A 27,308-nucleotide genomic window follows, 5' to 3' on the forward strand; every position below is an offset into this window, starting at 1 on the left:
ATAGGCATGGGGCGTGGCCACCGGGTGATGTCACCCGGTGACCCAGCCCCTTATGTCATCACAGTCCCATCATGCGCCGGGATTGTGACGTCATAAGGGGGCAACCACTTTTACCTACAGGTAAGCCTATATTAAGGCTTACCTGTAGGTGCTTGAAATATCTCCTAAACCTCCACGGTTTAGGAGATATTTACTAAAAAGCCAAGCGCCGATGACTACGGCTCATGCGCCGATGTCATCGGAGCATTCACTCTTTAGAAGGAGCACATAGTGCCCTTTCTAATAGGGGTCATGCCATGACTGGCGGCTCCTGCACGTATGCGTGGGAATGACATCATGCGACTCAGGCCAGTCACAGGGCAGAGGGGCGAAGATGGACACTCCCTGCTAGTGGGGACAATGGAGACATCGTGAGCTTTGGTGTCAGGTAAGTGACAAATAATGGGCTACTATGCGATGCATAGTAGCCCATTATGCTTTACCTTTGCAGGGAAACAAAGAGGAAGTAAAACCCACCAGGGTTTACTTCCTCTTTAAAGCCAGCAGCTACAGTCTTTGTAGCTGCTGACATAATTTTTTTTTAAATACGACTGCAGTTCCTCTTTAACTATCTTCAATAAATATTGTGTATGTGTTCCAGGGAATTCCTCTGCTATGACATACAGGTGCTGAACAATGAATTTCATATATACTTCATCCGTATCTGAATGTGAACTGACATTCAGTGTCAGAAGGTCATTATGCCTTATGATGTTCATGTTTTTCCTAGAGAAACACAAAGTGAATATTTGAGGATAATTCTTGTATTCAGTTGCATTTTGACAGTTTGAATACACAGAACAGATTCAGATTTTGACTTTACAAGCAGTGATTATACTTTATTGGAAACAGTTATCAGCTGTGTTCTAATTTGTTTACAACTGTCTGTCAGCTAATGGCTACATCACAATGAAAATGAAAATCAGTGTTGAAGCAACCTTGTGGGTAATAGGCTAAGTGGAACATTCCAGAATGATCAGAGTGATTGTTCTCATGTGTATCATTCATTATGTACATCAAAGTTACAGCGAGTATGGCCAGATCAAGTGATTTTCCCCACACCTCAATTCCTTCAGTTAGTCAGACAGTTAGTGAATTAATGTTTTATGCAGCCATGTAGTATAGGGGTATGAGGCTTTTTGTATTGTACAGTGGCATCAGGCACTGCATTGTACAGGGAGACAAAAGGAACTGTGTGCAACAAAATGGCATAAGGCACTGCTTATAACAGAAGATACTAGAGCAGTATGCACATACTAAAGTGTTATGAAGGCACTGCGTGTAATAGAGAGGCATGAGGCATTGTTTATAACAGAGAGATGTGATACACTACATGTCATGAAGAAGCAATATGACACTGTACGTATAGAAGAAGGGTGCACTTTGTACATGTAGTGCAGAAGCATGATGCACTGCATATATGGCAGAGGCATTAGGTACTACATTTAATAGCAATGTAAACATTAGAGAGGGACTTGGGAACAGTGCAAAGGCCATGCTTTTTTTCTGGTGGAATGTACCAGAACGAAGTTCTGGAACATCCGCCAACCCATAGACAAAGAGGGAGTGAAGCACTCTATTTCTTAGCAAGCAGGCCATGTCGATGCAGATCACTTATTTTGGGCTACAGCCTGAAAGAGCGGAGTGAAATATTCTGCACTCCGCCTCTCCATGAAGACTGGAAGCTGGATTTAGTGCTATTCACAGCTCAGCTGTGAGGAAGAGCTGCAGAGTGTGAGGGACATGGGAAGCCTGACCTGACTTTGACTGCTCAGTGCTGTGGACTGGAGACATGACATTTTGGGTAGATTGTTTGACAATGTTGCTTGATGGGGCTGTCTGTTAATGCTGCTTGGATGTAGGCCTGTGCTGTGTATTGTCTATTTGCTGGATTGGGGATGTCTCTTTGCTGGATGGGGATGTCTCTTTGAATATTTTGGGATGTCTCTTTGCTGAATATATAAGAATGTCTCTTTGCTGGATTGGAAATGTATGTTTGATGAGTATATGGGGATGTCTCTTTGCTAAATATATAGGGATGTCTCTTTGCTCAATATATTGGGATGTCTCTTTGAATATATGGTGATGTCTCTTTGCCTAATATATGAGGACGTCTCTCTGATGAATATTTTGGGATGTCTCTTTGTTGTATATTTTGGGATGTCTCTTTGCTGAATATATGGGGATGTCTCTTTGCTGGATGGGGATGTCTCTTTGCTGGATATATGGGGATGTCTTTTTGTTGGATTGGGCCATCTCTTTGATGAATATATAGGGCTGAACATATGGGGCTGTCTTTTTGCTCGATATATTGGGGCTGTCTCTTTGCTGGATATATGGGGGCTGTCTATTGCTGCTGGAGGGATCTTTTTGTGCTATAGTGGGTCTATTATTGCTTTTACTGCAATAACAAGCTCTAAGGGCTCATGCTAGCCCACAAATTACACTTGGTTTCCTGTTTTCTAAAGGGGGTGGTTCTATGTAGGGTTGCCACCTTTTCTTCAAGCCAAACCCGAACACATTAGCAGCGCACGTCAATTTTTTTTTTTTCAGTAGTACATTAAATTCATTACCTCTGTACAATGCAAGGCAATTTTTATGTATTTATGTAGTATACACTATACCTATATATTTTGATGAAATAACATTTCTAATCATATGGAGTTAATCACAAGAGTCCCCCTTTACATCAGGTCAAACAAGTTGACACTCTTGGCTTACAATTGCAGTGAGCAACCCTGCTGGGTAGCCACAGTCTGGGCCAGGGGTGGACTGATAACTCATGGGGCCGCCGGGCAATTGAAGATCATGGGTCCCCTAGGTTTAAAAATGGCTATCTAATGGGAGCCAATTAATTAATGTTTCAGGCTGAAGCTTAGAGGCACTGAGCTCTACAACATGCACAGTGGCAGAAGAGTTTGGTGGGTATGATGGGGGCAGTACGTACAAGAGAGGAGTGTGCAGGGTATGATGGGGGTAGTATGTATAGGAGAGGAGTACGGAGGGGATGATGGGGGTAATATGTACAGGAGAGGAGTGCGGAGGGGATGGTGGGGGTAGTATGTATAGGAGAGGAGTACGGAGGGGAGGATGCCAGCTGGATGTATGAAGTGGACTGGGGGGGGGGGGGTGATGCACCTGGGGGGAGCTGGAGGCTGAGAAATAGTGATGTATATAAAAACAAAAGCTATTGTACTCATCCACTAATATTTACAACAGTACAACAATGAAAACTGCCAGCTCCTAGCACTCTGTATGTGCAGATAATGTGAAGGTAATGTATGACCATTCATATATCTCTATGTTATCCTAGCTCTGTACAATCAGAATTTTACACTCTCCACATACACACAGAGTTAATGAATGGTCATAAATTACTGCACATTATCTGGACTGAGAATGGGGGATGTTTGTATAGACAGAGGTGTGAGGCTTGGAAGATATGACACACTTCAGACCTATCCTCCTGTCACCTTAACTCTTCACAGCAACTCCTGCAAAACAAATCCTGTCAGCTTTCCACCCTGGGAGACTCAGACAAAAACTCTCAGCTCACCTCTTCCCTGCATGTAGTGTGAGCAGCGCCAGCCTGACATCATCTACTCCTCCCGACATGATCTCCTCCTCAACTCCGCCTCCTGGGTTCTCTAAGCACACCACATTAAGGATCAGAGGGAGGGGAGTTAAGTCACTGATAAGAGAGACCCTGCAGGAGCCTGGAGGGAGGGAGACAGGAATGAGCTTTAGATTCTAACAAACACACCAGCACAGTGTATTTATGGAGAAGCAGTGACACTGCTGCTGTCTCCACAGTGACAAATATGCTAATGGAGCTGCCCCTGCCTGAATGGTCTGTCCGGGTTTCAGAGAGTCTGAAAACCGGGTAGATGATTCAGAACCTGGACTGTCCGGGTGAATCCTGTACAGGTGGCAACCCTAGTTCTATGGGCAGAGACAGTCATGGCCTAGGGGAGAGGGGGTGAGTTCCTGCAATTTTCTCTGAGAAAAAAAGCCCTGTGCAAAGATATGAGACAATATGTGTGATAGAAAGATGTAAGCCACTGCATATCACAAAGAGATATGAAGCACTGCTTCTAGTAGAGAGGCATTAAATATTGCATGTATTAAGGAGGTGGAGCACTGTTTAGAGCAGATAGGTCTGTGGCCACACATTCAGTAGAGGCATGAGGCACTGTATGTAACAGAAAGACAGGAGAGACACCGTGTGTAATAGGTACTAGGTTTCTAGAAGCAGAAGGCTGTATTCATAATAAGGAGACACTGCATGTAAAAAAACAAACAAATAAGTTTGACACTAGTCTAGTAACAACGTAATATAGAGGTACTGCATGAAATAGAGAGGCAAGAGGCAGTGAGTCCTAATGCAATGCATTCTCAAGATAAGCATGGGGCACTTTATGTAACAGAATGGCATGAAGTACTACTTAGAACATACATGAAAGAGGCACTGCATAAAACAGGTTGGGATGAGATGGTAAAAGAATAGAATAGAGAGACCTGAGATAATACATGTATTCAACAAGCATTTCAAGTAATAGAGAGGTATAGGAAACTTGTGTAACAGTGAGAAATGTGTTACTGCAGCTTACAGTGCTTCAGCTTGTAAGTGTGCATATCTCATATCCAAGGAGGGAACCTAACAATCACCATAGTAGTCTCTGTGATTACTGTAATTACCCTTATCTTCTGGGTCCTGTGCCAAGCGGCTACCCTTCTGCATAGTGGCCACGGGGTTGCTCAATCAGTACTGCCACCATTCACAGAACGCCGTTCACAGAAGTGGAGATCATGACATCACTGCCCCACTGTTCCATCTTATCCAATCAGAAAATAATTTGAGGCATTTTGTAAATGGTGGTGTCAATTAGCAGCCCCCTGTGACCACTTTTGCAGCATTCTGTGATGATTTACCTTCTTGAAGAAGTTTTATAATCCTCTCCTTTGTTTCAACTGACATCTCACGTGTTGGACCCATGATTCATGTCAATCAGGTTGGTGCAACAGCTCACCAAGGTGTGCAAGCACTCTTTTTTAACTGCAGACTAACTAGCAGATTAAGGTGTCCGTTTATGAAGCAGTGATCAGCGGTGATCCCGAGGATTACCGCTGATCACAGTCCATAAACAGTTTATGAAACAGTGATAATCGGGGGAGAACATGTTTGAACTTGTTCTCCCGCCGATTATCTCTACACACAGAGAATCCTCATTGAATGACAGTAACGGCCAGTTTATGAAGCGGTGATCTCACCGCTTCACTGGCGATCTGTGTAAGAATTCACACTCCCAGGTTCACCAGCTCAGAGGTGGTGAATCGGGGAGTGAAGAGGAAATCTGGGGGGATCTGAAGGGGAAGGAGGAAGATTTTTAACTTCCTTATGGCTCGTTCAGACCCCCCAACACTGTAAGCATATCCCCCTGTCATATTTATGTGTATACATATATATACATATATACATATAATGTGTATATGTATATATATATAATGTATGTGTATATACATGTATATATAATGTGTGTGTGTGTATACATATGTATATAATGTAGGGGGACTCATTATTTTATTAACATTAATCGTCCCTGTATTGAGCGGTGATAATTTATCACCGCTTAATAAACTGACATCTCTGTATTTCTGGTGCTGTAATCTCGTAAAGTCTCACGAGATTCCAGTATCAGGGGCCGTTCTCCACTGTTTGAAGCATTTGTAGATCTCTTCACTCCTCCGAAGGTGAAGCGATCTACAAAGCTTCATAAACAGGCACACAGAGGAGAAAGATCTTCACTGTGAATGCCGGAGAACGAAGCAGTGAATAGATTTCACTGCTTCATAAACGGACACCATAATCTGATGCAGATGTTTATTTTAGAACTGCAAAGTACTTGGTGATTCCATACCTTTTTCCTCTGCTTGATCTACATAAACAGTTGCAATTGACTATAGTTTTCTTTCTTTTTTTTTTAAAGCCAAAAGGTGGGAATGTTTTAAAAATATTTTTTGAAAATATATTTTGAAAAATTAAAATAGTTTTGTGGCATGTCTGTGATTAGTTTTTCTACACAATTAAAGGGGTTGTAAACCCTCTAGGTTTTTCACCTAAATGCATTCTATGCATTTAGGTGAAAAACCTCCTGTGATGCAGCAGCCCCCCAGAGCCCCCCTTTTACTTACCTGAACCCGGTCTTTCCAGGGGCGTGGACGAGCACACCAGCTCCAGCCAGTGTCTCGGGTCCTGATTGGATTGGTTGATAGCAGTGCAGCCATTGGCTTCCGCTGTTGTCAATCAAATCCAATGTCGCTGGAGCCAGGGGGTGGGGCCGAGTCCTGCTGTCTGTGTCAATAGCAGCAGCAGGACACGGGAGCGTGCCTGCACGAGTGCCCAAGGGAGAGCCACTCTCCAACGGGGCACTCGAGAAGAGGAGGAGCCAGGAGCGCCGCTGAGAGACCCCAGAAGAAGAGGATCGGGGGCCCCTCTGTGCAAAACCAACTGCTCAGAGGAGGTAAGTATGACATGTTTGGGTTTTTTTTGTTTTGTTTTTTAAACAAAGCTTTAGAAATCATTTATACAATTGAATGAATATTTTCCAAGAGTGGTGATTTCATACTTTTTGCCAGGGGTTGTATTAAAAATTACAGAGGTCCCCTTATACCCCTCTTAGTCATTATTCTAGACCCCAACACTTTTGTTTTATTCTTGATCCTTAGCTTTCGGTTAACTGTGATACCAAAACTATTGGTCATATCCAATGACTTTAAGACTTTAGAGGTCAATCCCTTTTGTAAAGCAAATAAGCCTACATCCAAACGCAATTCATTATTCACAGTATGGAATGTCAACATAGCTGATATCACAGAGGAGTGGGCAGATGTCCTTGGGTAGTTCCTTAACCTGTTCATACTGGTACTACACATATATGCAGCCGCTGAACAGTTGGGCTTTAATGCCAATTGGCCATATATATGATTCCATGGGGAAAAGGCTTTTCTGGACTGACAGCACAATCCCAGCAACTAAATGTCATGAGCAGTGCCTGATGCATACTTGTGATCGAGAGCGTCTGCTTATGTCACCATTGTGACAGCCAATCACAGTGGTCACAAGATCTGAAAGCCCAAGGGTGGTGGTGGCAAGGGTTAAAGTAGTTAAAGTGTATATAAACCTCAACAATTACCTTTTCCTATTTTCTTCCTTCTGGTCTCTGGTAATATACTACTGAAAGCATTTTCTTACACTGTATATCAAAACTCCTGTTGATCCTGTCATACGTTTTGTGAGCTAACAATTATGCTCTTTGCCTTTGCTGACTGTTATCAGTTACCATTTTCCAGAAATCTGCAAAACACCTCCCCCTGAGTTATGAAGTAGATGAAAGAGGTAGGTGTTCTCATTCTGAAGTCCTGTTCAACGGTAACAAGGCTGCTCCTTTATAGATACAGCACAGTGAGTACGTGTTGTCACCCTAGGATAGGACCTAGAGATGTAAAATTTCTGGAAATTTTAAGCTCGGAAAAAAAAAGTTATTTTTCCAGGTTTTTTTGGGGGGAAAAAAACTGAAATTTTTGGAAAAATTGAAAAAAATGCTACATTAGCACTTTTTTGTCTTTTTAAGATTGAAAGTCATTCTGTTACGAGAACGTTGAGAAAAACTATGTGCATTGTCATCATTGTTGTCCTCTTCACTTCGATCCATGAAGGATTTTTTAATATCTACAGGACACTTGTTACATACAAGAATGTGTTTTGTCATCCTGGTAGCATTTGGAAATGCATATTTCATCTGACAATATTTGCAAATCACATTTTTCTTTTCAAAAGAACTTGTAATGTGAAAATGCCTCCATATGCTAGATGTTGGTCTCACCATTTTTCTGAGGGGAGTAGGAAATAAAAACAAGAAAAATGTACTACTTTGCAAGAAGACACTAATCTATGGTTGTGTGTGGGGGTGGGGGAAGAACCAGATTACTGGTAATTAAATTATTATTTACACAAAATAATATAAAGATAAACTAATGTAGCTAAATGATTCAGTTTTCTGGATTCAGAATCAGATAAATGTAAACTCTTACCTTGTTTAATTAAGTATATACTTTCAGGTCTTTTTGTTGCTGTGTATTTTCTTCCAATGCTTTTGAGGCCTAGTGAAGAGGACAGAACAAACCAAATACACCCACTAACATGCAAAAGCAAAACTGGAACCTTTTTCTTGTTAAAATAGCAGCACAGCACCTCCTAAAGGAAGAAATGCATACTGTTCTTGCATCGGAGGGTTCAGTTTGTTACCTAGGACTTGCTTGTCCTCACTCAGTGCACAGAAATTAGAATAATCTGATATCATACATTTTTTTTTAAATTATTTGGAAAATATTTGAACACCTTGTCTTAAAATATTTTTTTCATTATGTTAAAATAAAATATTCCACAATTTTTTTTCTTTTTTCAATTTTTCCAATTTTTGGGAAAAAAACAAAAAAGCCTTCAGGAAAAAAACAGAAAAAAAATAGTTTTTTTTTTCCAAATTTTTCCGTTTTTTTTTTCATGGGCCTTCACATCTCTAATAGGACCTAATGCAGCCACCACAAATAAGTACTAGTAAGCTGCAACAAATGTGTGTTCTTGGGTATGGATATATTTTAATAATGTAATTTCAGCAGATATGACCAAGCTAGCTAAATCTCAAAACAGAGAACGTAAGAGAGATATGAGAGTAGGAATTTAAAAATGAGTTATACTTAAACTGCAGGCAGTCTGCAATTAAAATGCAAACTTTCTTATCTCCAAAACCTTTTGAAATTGTATACAGTCACTTTTGCAATTCCTACATCTCTGCCAAACAACATAGGCAGAAGGGTGACACAACTTTCGTTGTATGGCCTCATGCACACTGGACATTAAAATAACGTTATAAAAAGTCAGTAGCTTTGCAGTTAGTTTTTCAACTTTTTTAAACGTTTTTGCAATAGCCTTTTTTAGCGTTTATTATCGTTCTTTATCGTTTTTCCGCGTTAGCGTTTTTTTTGTGGTGAGCGACGTTTTTGAGCGTTTATCGACGTTTATCAGAGTTAGAGCATTTTTACAGCTGAAAAACGTCTCTCAGAACCCACTAATTTTGGGGGTTTTTTTACTGCTCAAAAACGTCACTGCCCAAAACTGCTGATAACAGCCTATGTGTGCATGGACACATAGGATAACATGATGGAGAGTTTAATGACTGTAGAAAAAAACGTCTACAGCTGAAAACAGCTGCTGTAAAAACGTCAAAAAACGTCTAGTGTGCATGAGGCCTTAGAGTTGAGGAATAAAGTGGTGTCACCTGTCTTCTGCTAATTTTAACAAGGCGTTTCCAAAAGCTTTATCTGTCCTTCCTATTACCCTTTGCAGTGAATCATTCATTATAGTAATTGTAGAGTAATAGGCCCTGGAAAAATTAGAAGAATCTGACATTACCGCTGCTGCTCCTCCCCCTGGCTGACATGTCAGCAGTCTCTGACAGCAGCTCCCGAACATGGTCTCCTGATATATAAACTGACAGTGTTGAGGCTGTGATCAGGAGAATCCTTGTGCCGGAGCTGCATTGCTGGTAGTTCAGTATTTATAATTCAAAGCACAAATCCTTCTAGCAGAACCCACTGACTGGCAGTAGAAATCATTGCCAAGAGCTTAGGGTAAATCTGAGCCCTTCCAAGAAGCCCAGGGAAAGTTGACAAGCAACAATAACATTGTACCAGAAGTAATAACCATATACTGTATATATCTTAATAAGGACAAACTATGGTGAACATACACTACCTAGTGAAGCTGATGATTATCATTTGGAAATGTATAGTACCTTTAACAAAGAAAACTGTCTCTTTTGCCACAACCATGGTAGTTCTTATTATTTTCCACTTCTAAAAATATTTTTTTAAGGTAACAAAAAGGGTTTATTCAAGATGATAACAGAAACACGCATGTGTTGGTAAGGCAAGATATTCATACATGTGCAGCGCATCACATACATTTGTTTGCACAGAACCCCTGAACATTTGGTTACACATAACCATGCCCAGTACTTGCTTCCTGTTTGATGTTTCAGTTTAGGTTATGTAATACACATAGTGTATAACTGCATATTTATAGAGTGTTTTTCTCCGGTCTAGGCAATCTATGGTTAATTCAGATATGATACAATAAATACATGTTTCACAGTTATGTTTTCTATGAGGAATATTTGCAATTAGCTTCACTCCATATGTGCCTAGACCATTTATGAGCATTCAACCACGCATAGGACAGCTGTGAACTTTACAGTGAAAGGTCTTTACATCTATCGTGACATGTGCTGTTTCAGTCCTCATTGCTTGCTTTGGCAGATAGGAAATGTGAAAATATCAGCTTGCACTAATGTCCATAGGCTTTTACTGGTAGGGATTAAGAACTCCTGTCTCATTTGCCCTTGGCATATACAGTATCTGATCCCAATAAATTAGGCCACACACAGTTCAGAAAAAGAACAGGTATGTTTCAGGTAGCTGTCCTATGGCCGCAGGGAAAATAGTCTGGGATCGTAAAATTAGTATTACACTCATCAAGCTAAATCACAAACACAACCAAATTCAACAAATGAAACACTTAGCAGTTAATAAATAACAGATAAGCCTAGACTGAAAACCGTCTACATTTCCAATGCATTTTATTATATTTGAAACTGCAAGCAGGTAGTATACCATAAAAGCATTTTTAAACTTTATAAAAGTGTAATTATTCCATTAAATGTTTCTAAAACATGTAACGAGTACAAAAAATCAATTAGCCCTAGTTATTCCCTCAGGAGTTAACCAACAGCATTTGACAGTTGAATGACAAGGTCAGGCCTTACCGCCAGAAAAAGGTTGGGTTAATCTTATTTTGGAGAAAAGCCAAGGCCTCAAGTACAACCTGGGTATATGATCAAAGTGCTCAAAGACAAGGACACAGGGGTCATTTTAAAAACTACCACAGGTATGTACAGATACCACAAGATACAGCACAAAAGGACTTTGGATACCTTTGAGACATTTTAGACCAGCTGAGCTTCACTTTAAAAGTGAGGTGCAGCACAGTGTGTACATAACTGCTCTAGGTAGCAGGTACCAATTATGCTCAGTACCCTTAAGCCGCGTACACACGATTGGATTTTCCGACGGGAAATGTGTGATGACAGGCTGTTGGTGGAAAATCCGACGCTCCATCGGACAATTGTTGTCGGATTTTCCGCAGACAAATGTTGGATGGCAGGTTTAAAAATTTTCCACGGACGAATATCTGTTGTCGGATTTTCCGAGCGTGTGTATACAAGTCCGTCAGACAAAAGTCCAAAGTACAAACACGCATGCTCAGAAGCAAGGATGAGCCAGAAGCAGTCAATCTGGTAAACTAGCGTTCGTAATCGAGAATTAACATTCGTGAAGTGGCAAATTATGAAATGCAGCGCACATTCTCTTCTGCTTTAATGGGATAATGATGAAGCTGCTTTGCTGGTGATACTGATTGAGTTATTGCAAACAAATTTTCAAAGGCTTTTTTTTTTTTCTAGTGATATCAAGAATAAAATTATTATGTTTTTTTTTTGTTTTTTGGGCAAGTTACCACAAAACCATTATCACGTAGTTTTTAAGATCAAAGGTACAACTATGTTGGTGTCCCTTGTCAATTTTACATTGTATTTTTTTAAATGCAACTGCCTACTCCCAAAACTGTCATTTGAAGTAAAACACATAGCCAAGTATTAGTCTCCACAATTTTTTTATTTAGCATTAAAAAAAGAAAACAAATAAAATTAGACTTGTTATCTGCCAATAAAACTTACAATGCTATCTGCGGGGAGGAGATCCTACTTGTCCCCGTTGTGTCTATGACATGGACGGAGACTTCCTATGACGTCATCAGCGTGTGACGTCATTGCGCCCCGAGGGGTGGGGCTATGCCACGCCCCTCCACGTCAGGGAGACACTCTGAGTCTGGCCTCAGCTGTTTCTCATACAGCAAATGACACCGGACAACCAGCACCACCCCCTGTGAGGATTGGCTCCCTCATCAGGTGATTCCCTATATAATAGCGCTGACACACAGCTGGCATGTCTCGGTCTGAGCACGGCCGCTCTGATGTCTGTGCTTCCACCATTATACTGAAAGGTAATGCACTACTACAGGCAATTATGGGCAATACATGCCTCTGCTTTGCTGCCACATGCACACTGGATGTGTCTGTGTACTAATCCTAAAACCCTGATTGGGTTCTTTTCACTTTTATGGTCCTTTAGACAGTATTACCTCTCTTCTGGTGTAGCCATCAGAGTGTCTCCTGTGGATGTGAATCAGTGGCCGGCCCCGGGTTTGCATGCCTGTTATCTGTCTGTGCAGTCTGTGCAGCCAAAGTGGAATTTTCACAATTGTTTTTACCGTTTACCCATGTCCTTCAATGAACCCTGTATGTAAGTACATTTAAGCCTAAAAAAACATTTAGCTCACCATGTAAAACGACTTGTCTTTTATGCACTACAGTATAAATACTATGTAACTGTATCTATGCTGCAGATAAAGATAAAGTCACCCAAATGTAAACCTCCCTGATGAAGGAAAAAATATATACCAATAAATTTCCGAAACATGTCGGGATGTATGCTACAAATCTTCACGGACTGACCTCAGCTTGACTCTGGCAGTGCCTGGATTATTAGCTTTGAGTTTGATATATATATATATATATATATATATATATATATATATATATATATATGTATTAACTGGTTCATTGGTATACCTTGTATATTTAAATGTCACTGTTCATGTTTATAAAATGTATTACATATTGTGTACTCAATAAAATATGACACTCTGCTGCCTTTTACTTACTCCACTACTCCTATTTCTGCCTTAAAAGTCCAAGGGGGCGGCCTCTGCTGCACTTGTTGCATGTTTCCTCTCTTCTTTATTTGAGAGTATTGTGATCAAGGCATAATTATAGTTAAACTATAAGCATTGCTTAACAAAATTGAGTAGACTTTGTTAAAAGTTTGACATTTTTATGAGAAGGTGAAGTTACCTCTGGAAAGCTGTGCCAAAAATGTGTAAGGTCACAGCAGAACCTCATTAATGACATCAGTCAGAGATATTTTTTGAAGTACGTTAAACATAAGGAAAGTGTAAAAACTTGGCAAAGCTTAAACACGTACATAAGACACATCAGTAGAACAAAGCATGATGAAAAAGGACAAGGTACTGTGGAGGGAACATGTTCTTCATTTAAGAGAATCTCCTGTACTTGCAGTTGAGATAAGTGGACAAGGAAGATAAAGTCAGGACAAGAAAATGTAAAAACAACAAATTCTGTTTTTAGTCTTTTTTAAAAGAAAATATGTTGTCAGACAAGCATTATGCATGTGATTCATACAAAAAAATATATGACAAGGCATTAGATAGCATCCCTTTAAAGTGGTTGTAAAGGCTCAAGGTTTTTTACCTTCATGCATTTTATGCATGAAGGTAAAAAACCTGTGTGTTGCAGCCTCCCAATACTTACCTGAGCTTGATCTCAATCCAGTGATGTCCATGAGCACAGTGGTTGTTCCATATTTCTTCCTCCTCATTGGCTGAGACAGAAGCGGGAGCCGTTGCGCCAGTGGGCTAGAAAATGGACACACAGAGCAGCAGCTCGGAAGCCCCCATAGCACGCTGCTTGCTATAGGGGCACTTGGCAGGAGGGAGGGGCCGGAGCGGACCAGAGAAGAGGAGGATCAGGGCTGCTCCGTGCAAAACCACAACACAGAGCAGATAAGTATGACATATTTGTTATTTTTTTTTCTTTTTAGGTTTGCCTTTAATGCTACTTTAAGACTGGAAGTGAACTGCTATGGAAGTGGCAACAACAGCCAGTATATGTTGTACAGTTTGGGATTATTAGCAACTGTGGTACTGCTCCAGGACCATACGCAAAGCCATTGGTAAACAAAAAGTCTTTATTTCCTCTCAAGGCAAAAACATTGCTTTTGGCAGCAAACAAAAATGCAAGGAGAGAGGTGCCTCTGGGTGCTGATGTTTTTAACAAGCTTTTATACACATAAATTAGTCAAACTCACATTTCAGCAGAAAGTGATAGGCATAAAAGTATAGACATGGCTATGTCACGGTGGCGATCCTGAGTCCTGGGCCTTGTAGTTCCTCTGTCAAAACAGTCTGGCCAGAGAGATGTCCGCCGTTAAGATGGGCATCAGATGTCTGTTGATAATGGAGTGAGGCTTGCCAGGACACCGCAGCGCGCCTACTCAAGAAACGCGTCCACTACTGGTGACGTCATCCCCTGCAGTCTGTTGTTCCCTGTGCCTCACGCCTTGTCTGGAGTTTGTCTTCCGGAGCCGTCATAACCATCTTAACGGTGGCCACTTCTCTGACCAGACTGTTTTGACAGAGAAGCTACAAGGCCCAGGACTCAGGTTCGCCACCGTGACATAACCATGTCTATACTTTTATGCCTATCACTTTCTGCTGAAATGTCAGTTTGACTAATTTATGTGTATTAAGTTTGTTAAAAATGTCTGCACCCAGAGGCGCCTCTCTCCTTGTTTTTTTGCAGCTCCCTGGAACATGGTTTCTGTTCTAATAAGATGGCAGCCCTGCTTGCTGTAGACTTTTAACCCCTTCTCACCATCCGTACATAGACTTATATAGACTGTGTATATAAAACAAAACGGACTGGTCACAGATCTATGATTGATCGTTTTACAGTTTTATTGCAGATTTTTATTCGTTTTTTTTTTTTTATGGTTTTAGTTGTTGTGCCTCCACTTGTTTTATTAGCAAACAAAAATGGCCTACCTTTAGCAAATGACAAAAAAAGTCTGCCTATCTTGAGCACAAGCCATATCAACCACACAAGGTTTTACCCACAGGAAATAAAGTCCAATCCAAGCACTTTTAGGCAGATCCTAGCAGTTATGCAGCACTCCAGACACCTGTCTGCTCTCAACTCCCCACCACACCTCATCTGCTCTAGGAACTTCCTGTCTTTAAGGGTTCCTTCCTGAAGGTAACTCTTTTGGGACCAGAATCCCCATGGGCAGGGTCAGAGGTTCTATCCCACCCAAAATATCTCTCCAAACCCTCAGGTCCCAAATGAGGTATCAATCCATAGAGGGCTGTAAGTCAGTCTTCTGCTTTCTGGTAAAAAAAAAAAACACAAAATGCAGAGCTCTGAAAGAATGATCAAATAAATTCCAACCTAGTACTGTATGCATAAACAGTGCTATTTATTCCATAAAGTAAAAAAAAGGTTGAACAGTCAAAGTTTAAAATAAATTTACCATTACCAGTGACCTCAGAGTGGATAAGGGGGAAACAATCATCCAGGAGGCTTGCCTGGAGATGGTTTGAACATCAATCACCATCCAAGGAAATGGAGGGGAGAAAATTCAGTTCCCAGAGGGGGAGCGTACTGGCTGCTGGCAAAGCCTGCCAGCTCCTGGTGGATGCCACAGCTGCATGGTGGTCAGCAGGATGGATAGAAAGGCAACCTGTGCGATGTAAACGGCCCCAGAGGGTACAACCAAGCCTATGCTCCTTCTGTGACATCACTGCTGTGCCGCACATGAAGGGGAAAGGTGTCCTGAAGTCAGTTGTGTAAGCGTCCACGGTTCTGTTGCCATTACACAGGCATCTGCTTTCTGATCAGATTACCCCAAAACCCCTCAATCTGAATGGGTGAGAACCCCTGAGATCCATTCTCCTCCTGAAAAACCTTGTGACCACACTGCTTTGCTCCAGACAAACCATTATCCCAAGGCAGCTGGTCACCCAGGGAAGAATCAGCTCATCTGGTCTATTTCTCAACAATTCTGGTGGCGAGGAGTCTCCATGCTGATGTAACTGCCTTCGTAGCCGCTTGTTCCATGTGTGCTCAGAGTAAAACACCACAGCACCCTCCAGTGGGCCTCCTGCAACCCATACCCAATGGAGAGAGGCCTTGGACCCACTTGTCTATGGATTTTATTGTGGAGTTACCCAAATCCCAGGGCAACACAGTTATTCTTATGGCGCTTAAATGGTTCTCGAAGATGTCTCATTGTATTCCACTTAAGAAGTTGCCTACATCCAAAGACCTGGCATCTATTTTCGCTCAGGAGATCATTTGGTTACATGGGCTACCCAAGGTTATCATCTCGAACAGGGGTAGCCAGTTTGTGTCAAAGTTTTAGTGAGCCTTTTGTGCACAGTTGGGAATTCAGCCTTCCTTCTCCTCGTCATATCACCCACAGTCCAATGAGGCCACAGAATGATCCAAAAAAGCCTTGGAGCAGCTCCTATGTTGCTATGTTTCTGACCACCATAACAACTGGACAGACCTCTTACCTTGGGCGGAGTTTAGAGTGCTATCAATGCTGCTTCCCGATTGTCTCCGTTTATGGCAAGTTATGGTTTCCAACTATCCATGTTGCCTGACACATTTGTTCCTTAAAGAATTCCTACGTTAGAGGAGCATCTTCGTGATCTCTATTCCACTTGGGTGCAGGTCCAAGAGTCCTTGCGATGTGCCAGTGATAGGTACAGACTCAGTGCTGACCGCCGATGCCTGCTTGCGCCTCCTACAAGGTTGAGGGGAGGGTCTGGCTGTCATCTCCTAACCTCAGACTCCAGTTTCTGTGTGTAGCCGTTTTGATAAAGCTCCCCATACTGTTATTTTTTTCCATTTGATTACTATTAGAAACTTACCTGACAAATAATCTAGTTGCCTCAAGTATATTTAAAGGCTAAGTCCACCTTTGTTCACCTTTTTTTTCTAAATTCCAGCAGTGGCGTCTCCAGCTTTTAAATTTAGGGGGGGCACATGGGGGGACAGGGACAAAAGTAGGGGGGCAACTATAGCCCCCCTACTTATAGCCCTTTACTACGACCCCACAACGGGCCCTTTCACATGTTCTGCAGTGAGCACCCTTCCTACTGTATTGGGGTCCCCCAGGGTGGCAGAAAACAAGAGATATATGTCACCAGCATATCAAGAAAATATAAGGATCCAAAGCAGTGGGAGAACTATCAGGGTTGCAAAGGTTGTCTTGCCTCGGGGCCCTGGTGTTCTGCCACTGTGGGGTTCCCCAGCCTCCTCTTGCTGTCCTGCCCCTGCTATTGACAGCTCTGGTCTGGCATCTCTTGGAATTTACAGGCTGGTCCTCCTGTCCTAAGGACGGGAGAAATCAGTCTGTTTTTTCAGTAATTGAAAGTCCTGGTGGAGTCCTTCCTGCAACTCGCTCTTCTCCCTGCCAATGAGGATGCAGGTGAAGGAGCAGATCAGGCGGCCGTGGTTGTGTGAATGCTCGCATTATGCAGTGTCAGCGAGCAGGGGAGGGGGGAGGAATCACCCGCAGGAGCTGACTGGGGACTCTCTCCCTCTTAGACATTGATTTTTTGTAAAAAAAAAAAAAAAATTTTTTTTTTGGGGGGGGGCACATGGTGGGGCACAGCATAATGTTGGGGGGGTCAGGGCCCCCTCTGGCCCCCCCCTAGGGTCGCCATTGAATTCCAGCTCCCCTATGTACCAATATAGCATTACTTCTTTTGCAAAAATATCAAAGCTTTCCATTAATTCTACACACGCTTACTTCACTGTCTTCATGGATGTTTCCCAAACGTATCCATTACTTCTGCCTTACTTCCTGGGCAGACTATAGGCCATGACAAAGGAAGGAGTTTACCAGCTGCCCTCATTAGCCCACACCCTGCATCATCCACCCTCCTACCTACCCACCCATTTCCAGGTGTATATATTTTAAATGAAATGCAATCAATCAGTGATCAAACTTTCTCACTAAATACACGGGCATCTAATTGTTTTTCCTTCCCAAATTTCAATCTTGCATAGATCATTCATTTGGCATTTTGAAGTGTGCTGGGAATGAGAGATGAGATAACAGCTTATGTGGAGCAGAGCTTTAGTACTGAAAACAGGAGAAGTGTGCCCTGGGTTCTGTAAAGTTCATCATACACTATAGAATATGATTTTACAATCTCCTTTAGATCTACCATCAACTATGCAGTGCAAGGGCCTGCCTGATTGGATACAGAGTGATTGGTTAGATAGGTGTTTTATCCTATTATATAAATGTGTTAAATCTAAAGGAGATTGTACAATTAGATTGTATAGTATATGGCCACCTTTATACACCTAAAATGACCTAGTTGCGCTTTCAGTGCCATTAATTGTTAATGGCCCACCAAACACAGAAGCAAAAATGAGTGACAAATGCTGCAAAAAACACACAACCCACAACACCCCAAACTGTCCCATGAGCCACATGTAGTGCAGCCCATTAAAATCAACAGCCCGCCCTATCCGCGTCACAGGAAAAACGAGCCACAAAATGTGCGCTCCCACTATGCTAGATGTGAATGGAGCCTGAAAGTGAAATTGGTGCATTAACACAAGAACAATGAAGCTCCATTCACATTTCAGAAATTAGCTGCACAAAAAATCACAGTAAAAAACACACCAAGCTCCACTCTAAAAAAAAAACAAGTCCTGAAGCTTCTTTGCGCGATGAGTGAAAATGCTCCAAAACACAGTTGACATTTGAGTGTTTCTGTCGACTCCCTCCTATGTACTTGTATAAAGATGGCCATACACTAACACTATGCAATCTGATTGTACAATCTCTGTACAATTTTGCTTAGATTTACTAGAACTATGAATAAGGAGTACCCACCTATCTATCCATTCACTCTGTATCCAATCAGACAGGCCCTTGCACTACAGAGTTGATGTTAGATCTAAAGGAGATTGTACAATCAGATTGTATAGTGTATGGTGAACTTTACAGAACCCAGGACACACTTCTCCTGTTTTCAATACTACGGCTCTGCTCTACTTGGGCTGTTATCTCATTTCTCATTTCCTGTACACTTCAAAATGCCAAATGAATAATCTATGCAAGATAAAAATTAAGGAAGGAAAAAAAAAATTGATGCCTGTGTATTTCGTGAGAATGGTGATTACTGATTGACTGCATTTCATTTAAAAAACATACACCTGGAAATGGGTGGGTATATAGGAGGGTGGATGATGCAGGGTGCATGCTAATGAGCTCAGCTGGTCAACTCCTTCCTGTGTCATGACCTATAGTCTGCCCAGGAAGTAAGGCAGAAGTAATGGATACATTTGGGAAACTTCCATGAAGATAATAAAGTGTCAGGAACCATGAATCAGACTGAGACAGAAATGCAGTAAAAATCACACCTTTTAATGTGATGGTGAAATGGTACAGATCAGTAAACATCAAAACATAAGCCAGGGATTGGAAGCAAAAGTGGGTAGTCAAAAAAGCCAGTAATCAGGAAACCAGAGATCAGCATAGTCAGAAACAGAAGAACAGGTTCAGGAACCAGAAGGGACATCAGCCGGGCAAAGTCTTTCACAGGAACACAGCAGAGAAACTCCAGATATATTGACCAGGTGAAGGCAGGAAAGGAATGAACAAGGCAATTTAAATAGCAAGGGGTTGGCTGTAGGCAGGACCGACAAGCAGATAATGATAACCAGGTGAGCCACTGAGGAAGCAATGAGTGCTGGCAATTATCCGACAGCTGAGCAGCCTGAGCACAGAGAAGAGAGCTGCTAAGAGCCCAGCCCTGACATTGCCCCCTCCTCAACGACCCCTCCCCCTCGGAGAGGCACCAGGTTTGAGGGGAAAATGTCTATGGAAAGCACGGAGGAGGAAAGAAGCATGTACATCCAAGGATGAGACCCAGGAGCGTTCCTCCAGACTGTACCCTTGCCAGTGGACAAGATACTGTATGTGCCCACGGATCCTACGGGAGTCAATGATCGATTGTATCTCATACTCTTCATGGTTCTCAACCTGAACCGGGTGAGGACGTGGTACCAAGGTGGTGAAGTGGTTGCACACCAAAGGTTTTAATAAGGAAACATTAAATACATTTGAGATCCGCATGTTAGAAGGAAGGTCTAATGTGTAAGCCACTAAGTTGATACTACGAAGAATATGAAAAGGCCCAATACACCGTGGTGCCAGTTTCAGTGAGGGAACATGGAGTCTGAGATTACAAGATGACAGCCAAACCCTCTCCTCAACATGGTAGGAGGTGCAAGCAGGCATCGGCGGTCAGCATGGAGTCTGTATCTATCACTGGCACATCGCTAGGACTCTTGGACCTGCACCCAAGTGGAACAGAGATCACGGAGATGCTCCTCTAATGCAGGAATTCTTTGAGGAACAAATGTGTCAGGCAACATGGATGGTTGGAAGCCATAACTCGCCATAAACAGAGACAATTGGGAAGCAACATTGACGGAACTATTGTGAGCAAACTCTGCCCAAGGTAAAAGGTCTGACCAGTTGTTATGGTGGTCAGAAAGATAGCAACGTAGGAGCCACTCCAAGGCTTGGTTGGCTCATTCTGTGGCCCCATTGGACTGTGGGTGGTACGCCGAGGAGAAGGAAAGCTGAATTCCCAACTGTGCACAAAAGAATCGCCAAAACCTGGACACAAACTGGCTACCCATGTCCGAGATGATAACGATTGGTGCAGTGGCCTCTATGATGGGTAATTAGAGTAACAAAAATTGTAAAGGTGTACCATCATCCAGAATTGAATAATCGAAAGGATTGGAAGCCAGATCCCCAGTCAGGCGACCAAAAGTGGGGGCATGTTGGACTATTACGGTACGATAAACAGAGGTATTAATATGAAATATAAAAAAGCAGTAATACAAATTAGAATTGTTTTTATTGATGCAGAAGACACAACAATGGTAATACAATAAAACATAATAAAAGTACAGGTATATCACCAGTAGGGTCATTGGTATATAGTACAACACAAAATCTCAGATATCATATCCTCGACTAGTTTCGCGGACATAAACCGCTTCGTCAGGAGGGAATCTAGAGATGATTTTGAGCACAACAGTCTCAACCTAGCAAATAAAGAATATACAATAAAAATTACCAAAATACATAATCTAAATACTTATAATCTAGCATCAATGTTAACAAAGGGTAATGCAACGTTCTAGGGGGAGGGGAGCGAGTCTGCTTACCCATATCCCAACAGGTCCCAGGCGCGCGGCCCCACCGCCCTAGAGTGTTCTCCCACGGCGACCTGGAGGAGCTAACAAAATGACGGGGGTAATAAGCAAAAGGTAAAATTAATCGGGTGGTAAGATAACCTAAATTACCACGCACAGAGGTAGAAATAAAGAAATGTGGAGAAATAAATAATAAATAATAAAACAATTGATAAAAAATGTGGGGGTGATGTTAAAAGGTGGTAATAAGGGGAGTGACTGGTGAGGGATATGAAATTAACATAAATTGAACCTTAAGTGTATGAAAATAAGAGGGTGGGTATGTGACCAAAAGGTGAGGATAGGTGATGAAGGCCGAAAGGCATGGTGGTGCATAAATAGAGACAGTGAAGAGGTGAGAGGGAAAGATAGGGGCCAAGGGGCGAAGAGAGGGAGGGGGAGGGGCTGGGGACGGAGAGGAGGAAGGGGAGGTGGGGAGGTAGGAAAGGCCGGGGGGGGGGAAGGGGAAGGGGCAAAAGAGGGAGGGGGAAGGGGAAAGGGAGGGCCAGATGGAGGAGGGGGGGGGGGAAGGGGGGGAGGAGGGGAAGGAAGGGAGGGAAACACAAGATGGAGGATAGAAGGGGAGGAAGGCAGGGAGGGGGAGAGGAAGGAGGGGGCAAGGGAGGATGTACCAGTGGAGGCTAAGTGAACGGGGGGTGGAAGTACCTGGTGTTAGTATAGGTCAGTCCCGTTGCAACCCTCCGAGACAGACGCCCATTAGGTCGGCCAGACACTTTTACTTGGCTACCCGCCCCCTTATCCACATGTTTTTACCCACTCATGTGGCTCTGTCTTAGGCCCTCCTTACTTATATGCAATTTATGCTATTAGGTATTTATGGGTCTATGCCTCGGAGGGGTTATTGCACCGGTCCAAACTAGGGTATTTACTAATCCCTAACTTACCTATTTAAGCTTTTTAACTTGTTCTACCATTCTATTATTCTTTTTTACTTTGCTTAAACCTCCTTATCGTTCCTTTTACCCATCTTGTATTGTGACTCTGCTTTCCCATTCCCGGGCTCCGCCCAGGGTGCCGGCGTGGGCCCCTCCTCCCTGTTCTCCCGCGGCGGCCTGGTGAGGTCCCTGGTGGAGGGATTGGTCTCGGACACGGGACCGCCCCCTCCTCTTGCACAGGTCTTGGTTGGGGACGTCGTCCCCGTGGCCAGATGGCCGGTGCGCATGTGTGCGCGCGCGATCTCTTCGTGCGCGCGCCATGTGGAACCTCTGACCCTGTGACGTCACGCGCCAGCGTCCCACAGGAGCGCGGCGCAGCGTCGCAGGGTTGGGAGCTACAAATGGCAGGCTAGTCCTGCTATCTTGACGGTCGGTTCATCACTCCTAGGTCTCTATACCCATATCAGCCTGACGCAAGTCTGAGGTCAGTACCTTTCTACCTTTCACCCAAGTCCCGTACCTCTGGGCACTAGCATCGACCATTTAACATACTTTTTTTTCCTCTTTAGTTGCCCTAGGCTGAGTTGAACGTGCTGTGATCTGTGCTCACCCATCGCTCACAGCCTCAATTACCTCTTTACCCATCCCACCATGGCACTTGCTTTGGCAGGGCGCCTCCCATGGATATCCATCCACGTCTATACTAACACCAGGTACTTCCACCCCCCGTTCACTTAGCCTCCACTGGTACATCCTCCCTTGCCCCCTCCTTCCTCTCCCCCTCCCTGCCTTCCTCCCCTTCTATCCTCCATCTTGTGTTTCCCTCCCTTCCTTCCCCTCCTCCCCCCCTTCCCCCCCCCCTCCTCCATCTGGCCCTCCCTTTCCCCTTCCCCCTCCCCCTTTTGCCCCTTCCCCTTCCCCCCCCCCCGGCCTTTCCTACCTCCCCACCTCCCCTTCCTCCTCTCCGTCCCCAGCCCCTCCCCCTCCCTCTCTTCGCCCCTTGGCCCCTATCTTTCCCTCTCACCTCTTCACTGTCTCTATTTATGCACCACCATGCCTTTCGGCCTTCATCACCTATCCTCACCTTTCGGTCACATACCCACCCTCTTATTTTCATACACTTAAGGTTCAATTTATGTTAATTTCATATCCCTCACCAGTCACTCCCCTTATTACCACCTTTTAACATCACCCCCACATTTTTTATCAATTGTTTTATTATTTATTATTTATTTCTCCACATTTCTTTATTTCTACCTCTGTGCGTGGTAATTTAGGTTATCTTACCACCCGATTAATTTTACCTTTTGCTTATTACCCCCGTCATTTTGTTAGCTCCTCCAGGTCGCCGTGGGAGAACACTCTAGGGCGGTGGGGCCGCGCGCCTGGGACCTGTTGGGATATGGGTAAGCGGACTCGCTCCCCTCCCCCTAGAACGTTGCATTACCCTTTGTTAACATTGATGCTAGATTATAAGTATTTAGATTATGTATTTTGGTAATTTTATTGTATATTCTTTATTTGCTAGGTTGAGACTGTTGTGCTCAAAATCATCTCTAGATTCCCTCCTGACGAAGCGGTTTATGTCCGCGAAACTAGTCGAGGATATGATATCTGAGATTTTGTGTTGTACTATATACCAATGACCCTACTGGTGATATACCTGTACTTTTATTATGTTTTATTGTATTACCATTGTTGTGTCTTCTGCATCAATAAAAACAATTCTAATTTGTATTACTGCTTTTTTATATTTCATATTAATACCTCTGTTTATCGTACCGTAATAGTCCAACATGCCCCCACTTTTGGTCGCCTGACTGGGGATCTGGCTTCCAATCCTTTCGATTATCCGAGATGATAACCTTGGGTAGCCCCTGAAAACGAAAGATCTCCTGAGTGAAAACAGATGCCAGGTCTTTGGATGTAGGCAATTTCTTAAGTGGAATACAATGAGACAGCTTTGAGAACAGTTTAACCATCATAAGAATAACTGTGTTGCCCTGGGATTTGGGTAACTCCACAATAAAATCCATAATCCATAAGTGGGACCAAGGCCTCTCTCCATTGGGTATGGGTTGCAGGAGGCCCACTGGAGTGTGTTGTGGTGTTTTACTCTGAGCACACGGAAAGAGCAGCTACAAAGGTGGTTACATCAGCATGGAGACTAGACCACCAGAATTGTTGAGAAGTAGACCAGATGAGCTGATTCTTCCCTGGGTGACCAGGTGCCTTGGGAGAACGGTATGTCCGGAGCAAAGCAGTGCAGTCACAAGGTTTTTCAGGAGGAGAATGGATCTGAGCAGCAAGAATTCTGTCGCCCAAAGGTGAAGTGAGACTAGTTCGAATAGAGGCTAGAATGCGAGCTGGAGGTATCACAGGAGTAGGAACCGACTCCATCTTGGAGGAGGAGGAAAACTGTTGTGACAATGCATCAGCCCTTACATTCTCAGTACTGGGTCAGAATGAGACTATGTAATTGAAGCTTGACAGAAAAAGAGCCCATTGTGCCCCTCTGAGAGATAAGTGTTTAGCCTCAAACAAGAATGTGAGTTTCTTATGGTCAGTCAAAATGAGGATCGGAACAGTGGTACCCTCGAGGAGCTGCCTTCATTCTTTAAGAGCTAAAATGATAGCTAGCAATTCTCCCCCCCACTCCCAAAAAAAAAAACAGGTTGCAAACTAATGACACACAAAACTGCGGAAAAAAAATCCTCTTGGGGTCAATTTGCCGCCCCTCAGAGGCGGCTCTAGACTTTGTGAGGCCTTAGGCATAACTTAAACATGAGGCCCCAGGCAGAACGTAAACATGAGGCCCCACTCACGCCCGTAATGTAAAGAACGCTCCTGGGTCTCATCCTTGGACGTACATGCTTCTGTCCTCCTCCGTGCTTTCCATAGACATTTTCCCCTCAAACCTGGACTCTCCATAGGGGAAAAACTCCTAGTGGGAGATAGCCACGGAGAAGCCCAGGCCATTTTTTGCAATACCACACTGCGTTGCTTTAACTGACAATTGCGTGGTCGTGCAACACTGTACCCAAATCACCAAATATATTGTGCAGATGTAGAAAGAGTCACTCGTCACCATGTGGTAATGTAGTCTGCTTACCAGAAGGTGTTAAGGATTAGGCATAGATGATAAATTCTCAATAGCATCCAGCAAATCCAGCCCACTGGAACCCCTCATCAGACCACAACATCCGTGGGATTTCCTTCACATATAAACATCTCCCAATGGTCACTTCAGAATTAGGCATTCAGGCATATAGTCATCATATATCCCAGAAAAGAAAATGAAGGACGCATAGTGAAGCCCGTAATGATAGATAAAATTTTTTTTATTGTAGTAACTTACAGTTGAAGCTTAAAACAGCATGCATCAATGATAGGAACAAATGGCTGCAGCAATCAGCGTACGGATGTGAGCCTGCCTGACATGTTTCATCATACAGATGTCTTCAGAGGCATGGCTACAGCTACAACCGCACGCTATATATATGGTATGGTTAGTGGATAAATCAGAGGGGATATAATCAAACTCATCACTAACAGCTGGGTAAGATGTGTGTCTTGTGCAGCGCGCCCTGGTGCTGACAGGATAAACCTGGTTAGCAACTGATGACGCGACAGTGCACGGCCAATCAGAAAAAAGAGAGGATAGGAACAAAAAGAGGGTGGCAACAGATGACTCAGTGCCACCTCATTGGTTAACCTATCTCTCAGTGAACAGAAAAATTGAAAAATGCTGGATAAGCATGAACAGGCGACGAGGAAGAACGCCGGCTGTGCGGTCCGGCTCAGGGACATGAAAAAGGCTAAAATTGTATTTTTAATTGATCAGACAAAAACCTGATATCATATAACTCAATATACAAAATAAATAAATGGAAAAGAATTAACACCCGCACAGATAAGCTATGAAATTAACGCCTGTCATGCAGTATAGATCAAAGGCATAGAAAAAAGCGCTAGACTTTGTATAACAAATCAGTGCCTGCATGGGAAAAAACACTAACCTATGTATAACAAACCAGTGCCTCACATGCAACTAAGCAATAGACATTGTGAATGCGATTAATCGCATACAATTCAATAAAAATACATGCATGCAATATACATCAATACATGTGTTAAATTCAATACAGATGATTGTAAACATCATTTAAAAGATATTGTTTAAAAAAAAAAAAAAACTGACCTAGACCCAAGATTTGCAAATAAATAAAGGAGAAAAAATAAAAAATAAATAAAACGAATAATTGTTGTCTTGGACAAGGTTGCCTACATCTCAGAGATGAGGAGAATTCTTTCGGATGCTGACACATACCTTCCCCTTCCTCATGATCCTACTGTCAGATATAAAAGGGAATTGCAGAAACTTATTGAAAAGGGGTTTAACGAACAACTGATTAACAAAAAAGAAAAAGCCTTTTTGGTCCCTATGGCTCCCAGGATTCCGATAATTTACTTTTTACCAAAAATTCACAAAAGTTTAGTTAACCCACCTGGGAGAGAGGCCCATTATCAGCGGGCTAGATTCTGTCACTTCCCGTATTGGGAAATATATAGATGGATTTTTACAACCCCTGGTATCCCAGACCCCTTCTTTTTTGAGGGACTCTTCCCAGGTCTTACAGATACTGGATATCTTGGTGTGGAAGGACGGTTACATCATGGCTACCGCCGATGTGTCCTCTTTGTATATCATCATATCCCACTCAGATGGTATGCACGCAGTTGAGACCTTCCTTGGTAGAGATGACCAACTGGCCCCCCCACAGAGGGAGTTCATCTTACTCCTGCTAAGGTTTGCCATGATGCATAACTACTTCTGGTTTGGGGGTTCCTGCTACCTCCAAACCAGAGGTGTAGCCATGGGCGCAAAATTCGCGCCCAGTATGGCTAATTTGTTCATGGCCAAGTGGGAGGAGGATGTCGTCTATGCTGACAGATGGCCAGAATTGGTGTACTGGGGCAGGTATATAGACGACATCCTCCTCCTATGGGATGGAGATGAAACATCATTGACTAATTACATGCAGGAGCTGAAGATACAGATGATTGTAAACATCATTTAAAAGATATTGTTTTAAAAAAAAACTGACCTAGACCCAAGATTTGCAAATAAATAAAGGAGAAAAAACAAAAAATAAATAAAACGAATAAAGGAGTGTATCGATGCTAACTGTTATTAATGAAGCTATTAACATCCCACTCTACGTTTAAACCATATGGTGTATAGCATTGAGGGTGTGTATCC

Source organism: Aquarana catesbeiana, linkage group LG05, assembly GCF_042186555.1.
Source record: "Aquarana catesbeiana isolate 2022-GZ linkage group LG05, ASM4218655v1, whole genome shotgun sequence".
NCBI lineage: Eukaryota > Metazoa > Chordata > Amphibia > Anura > Ranidae > Aquarana > Aquarana catesbeiana.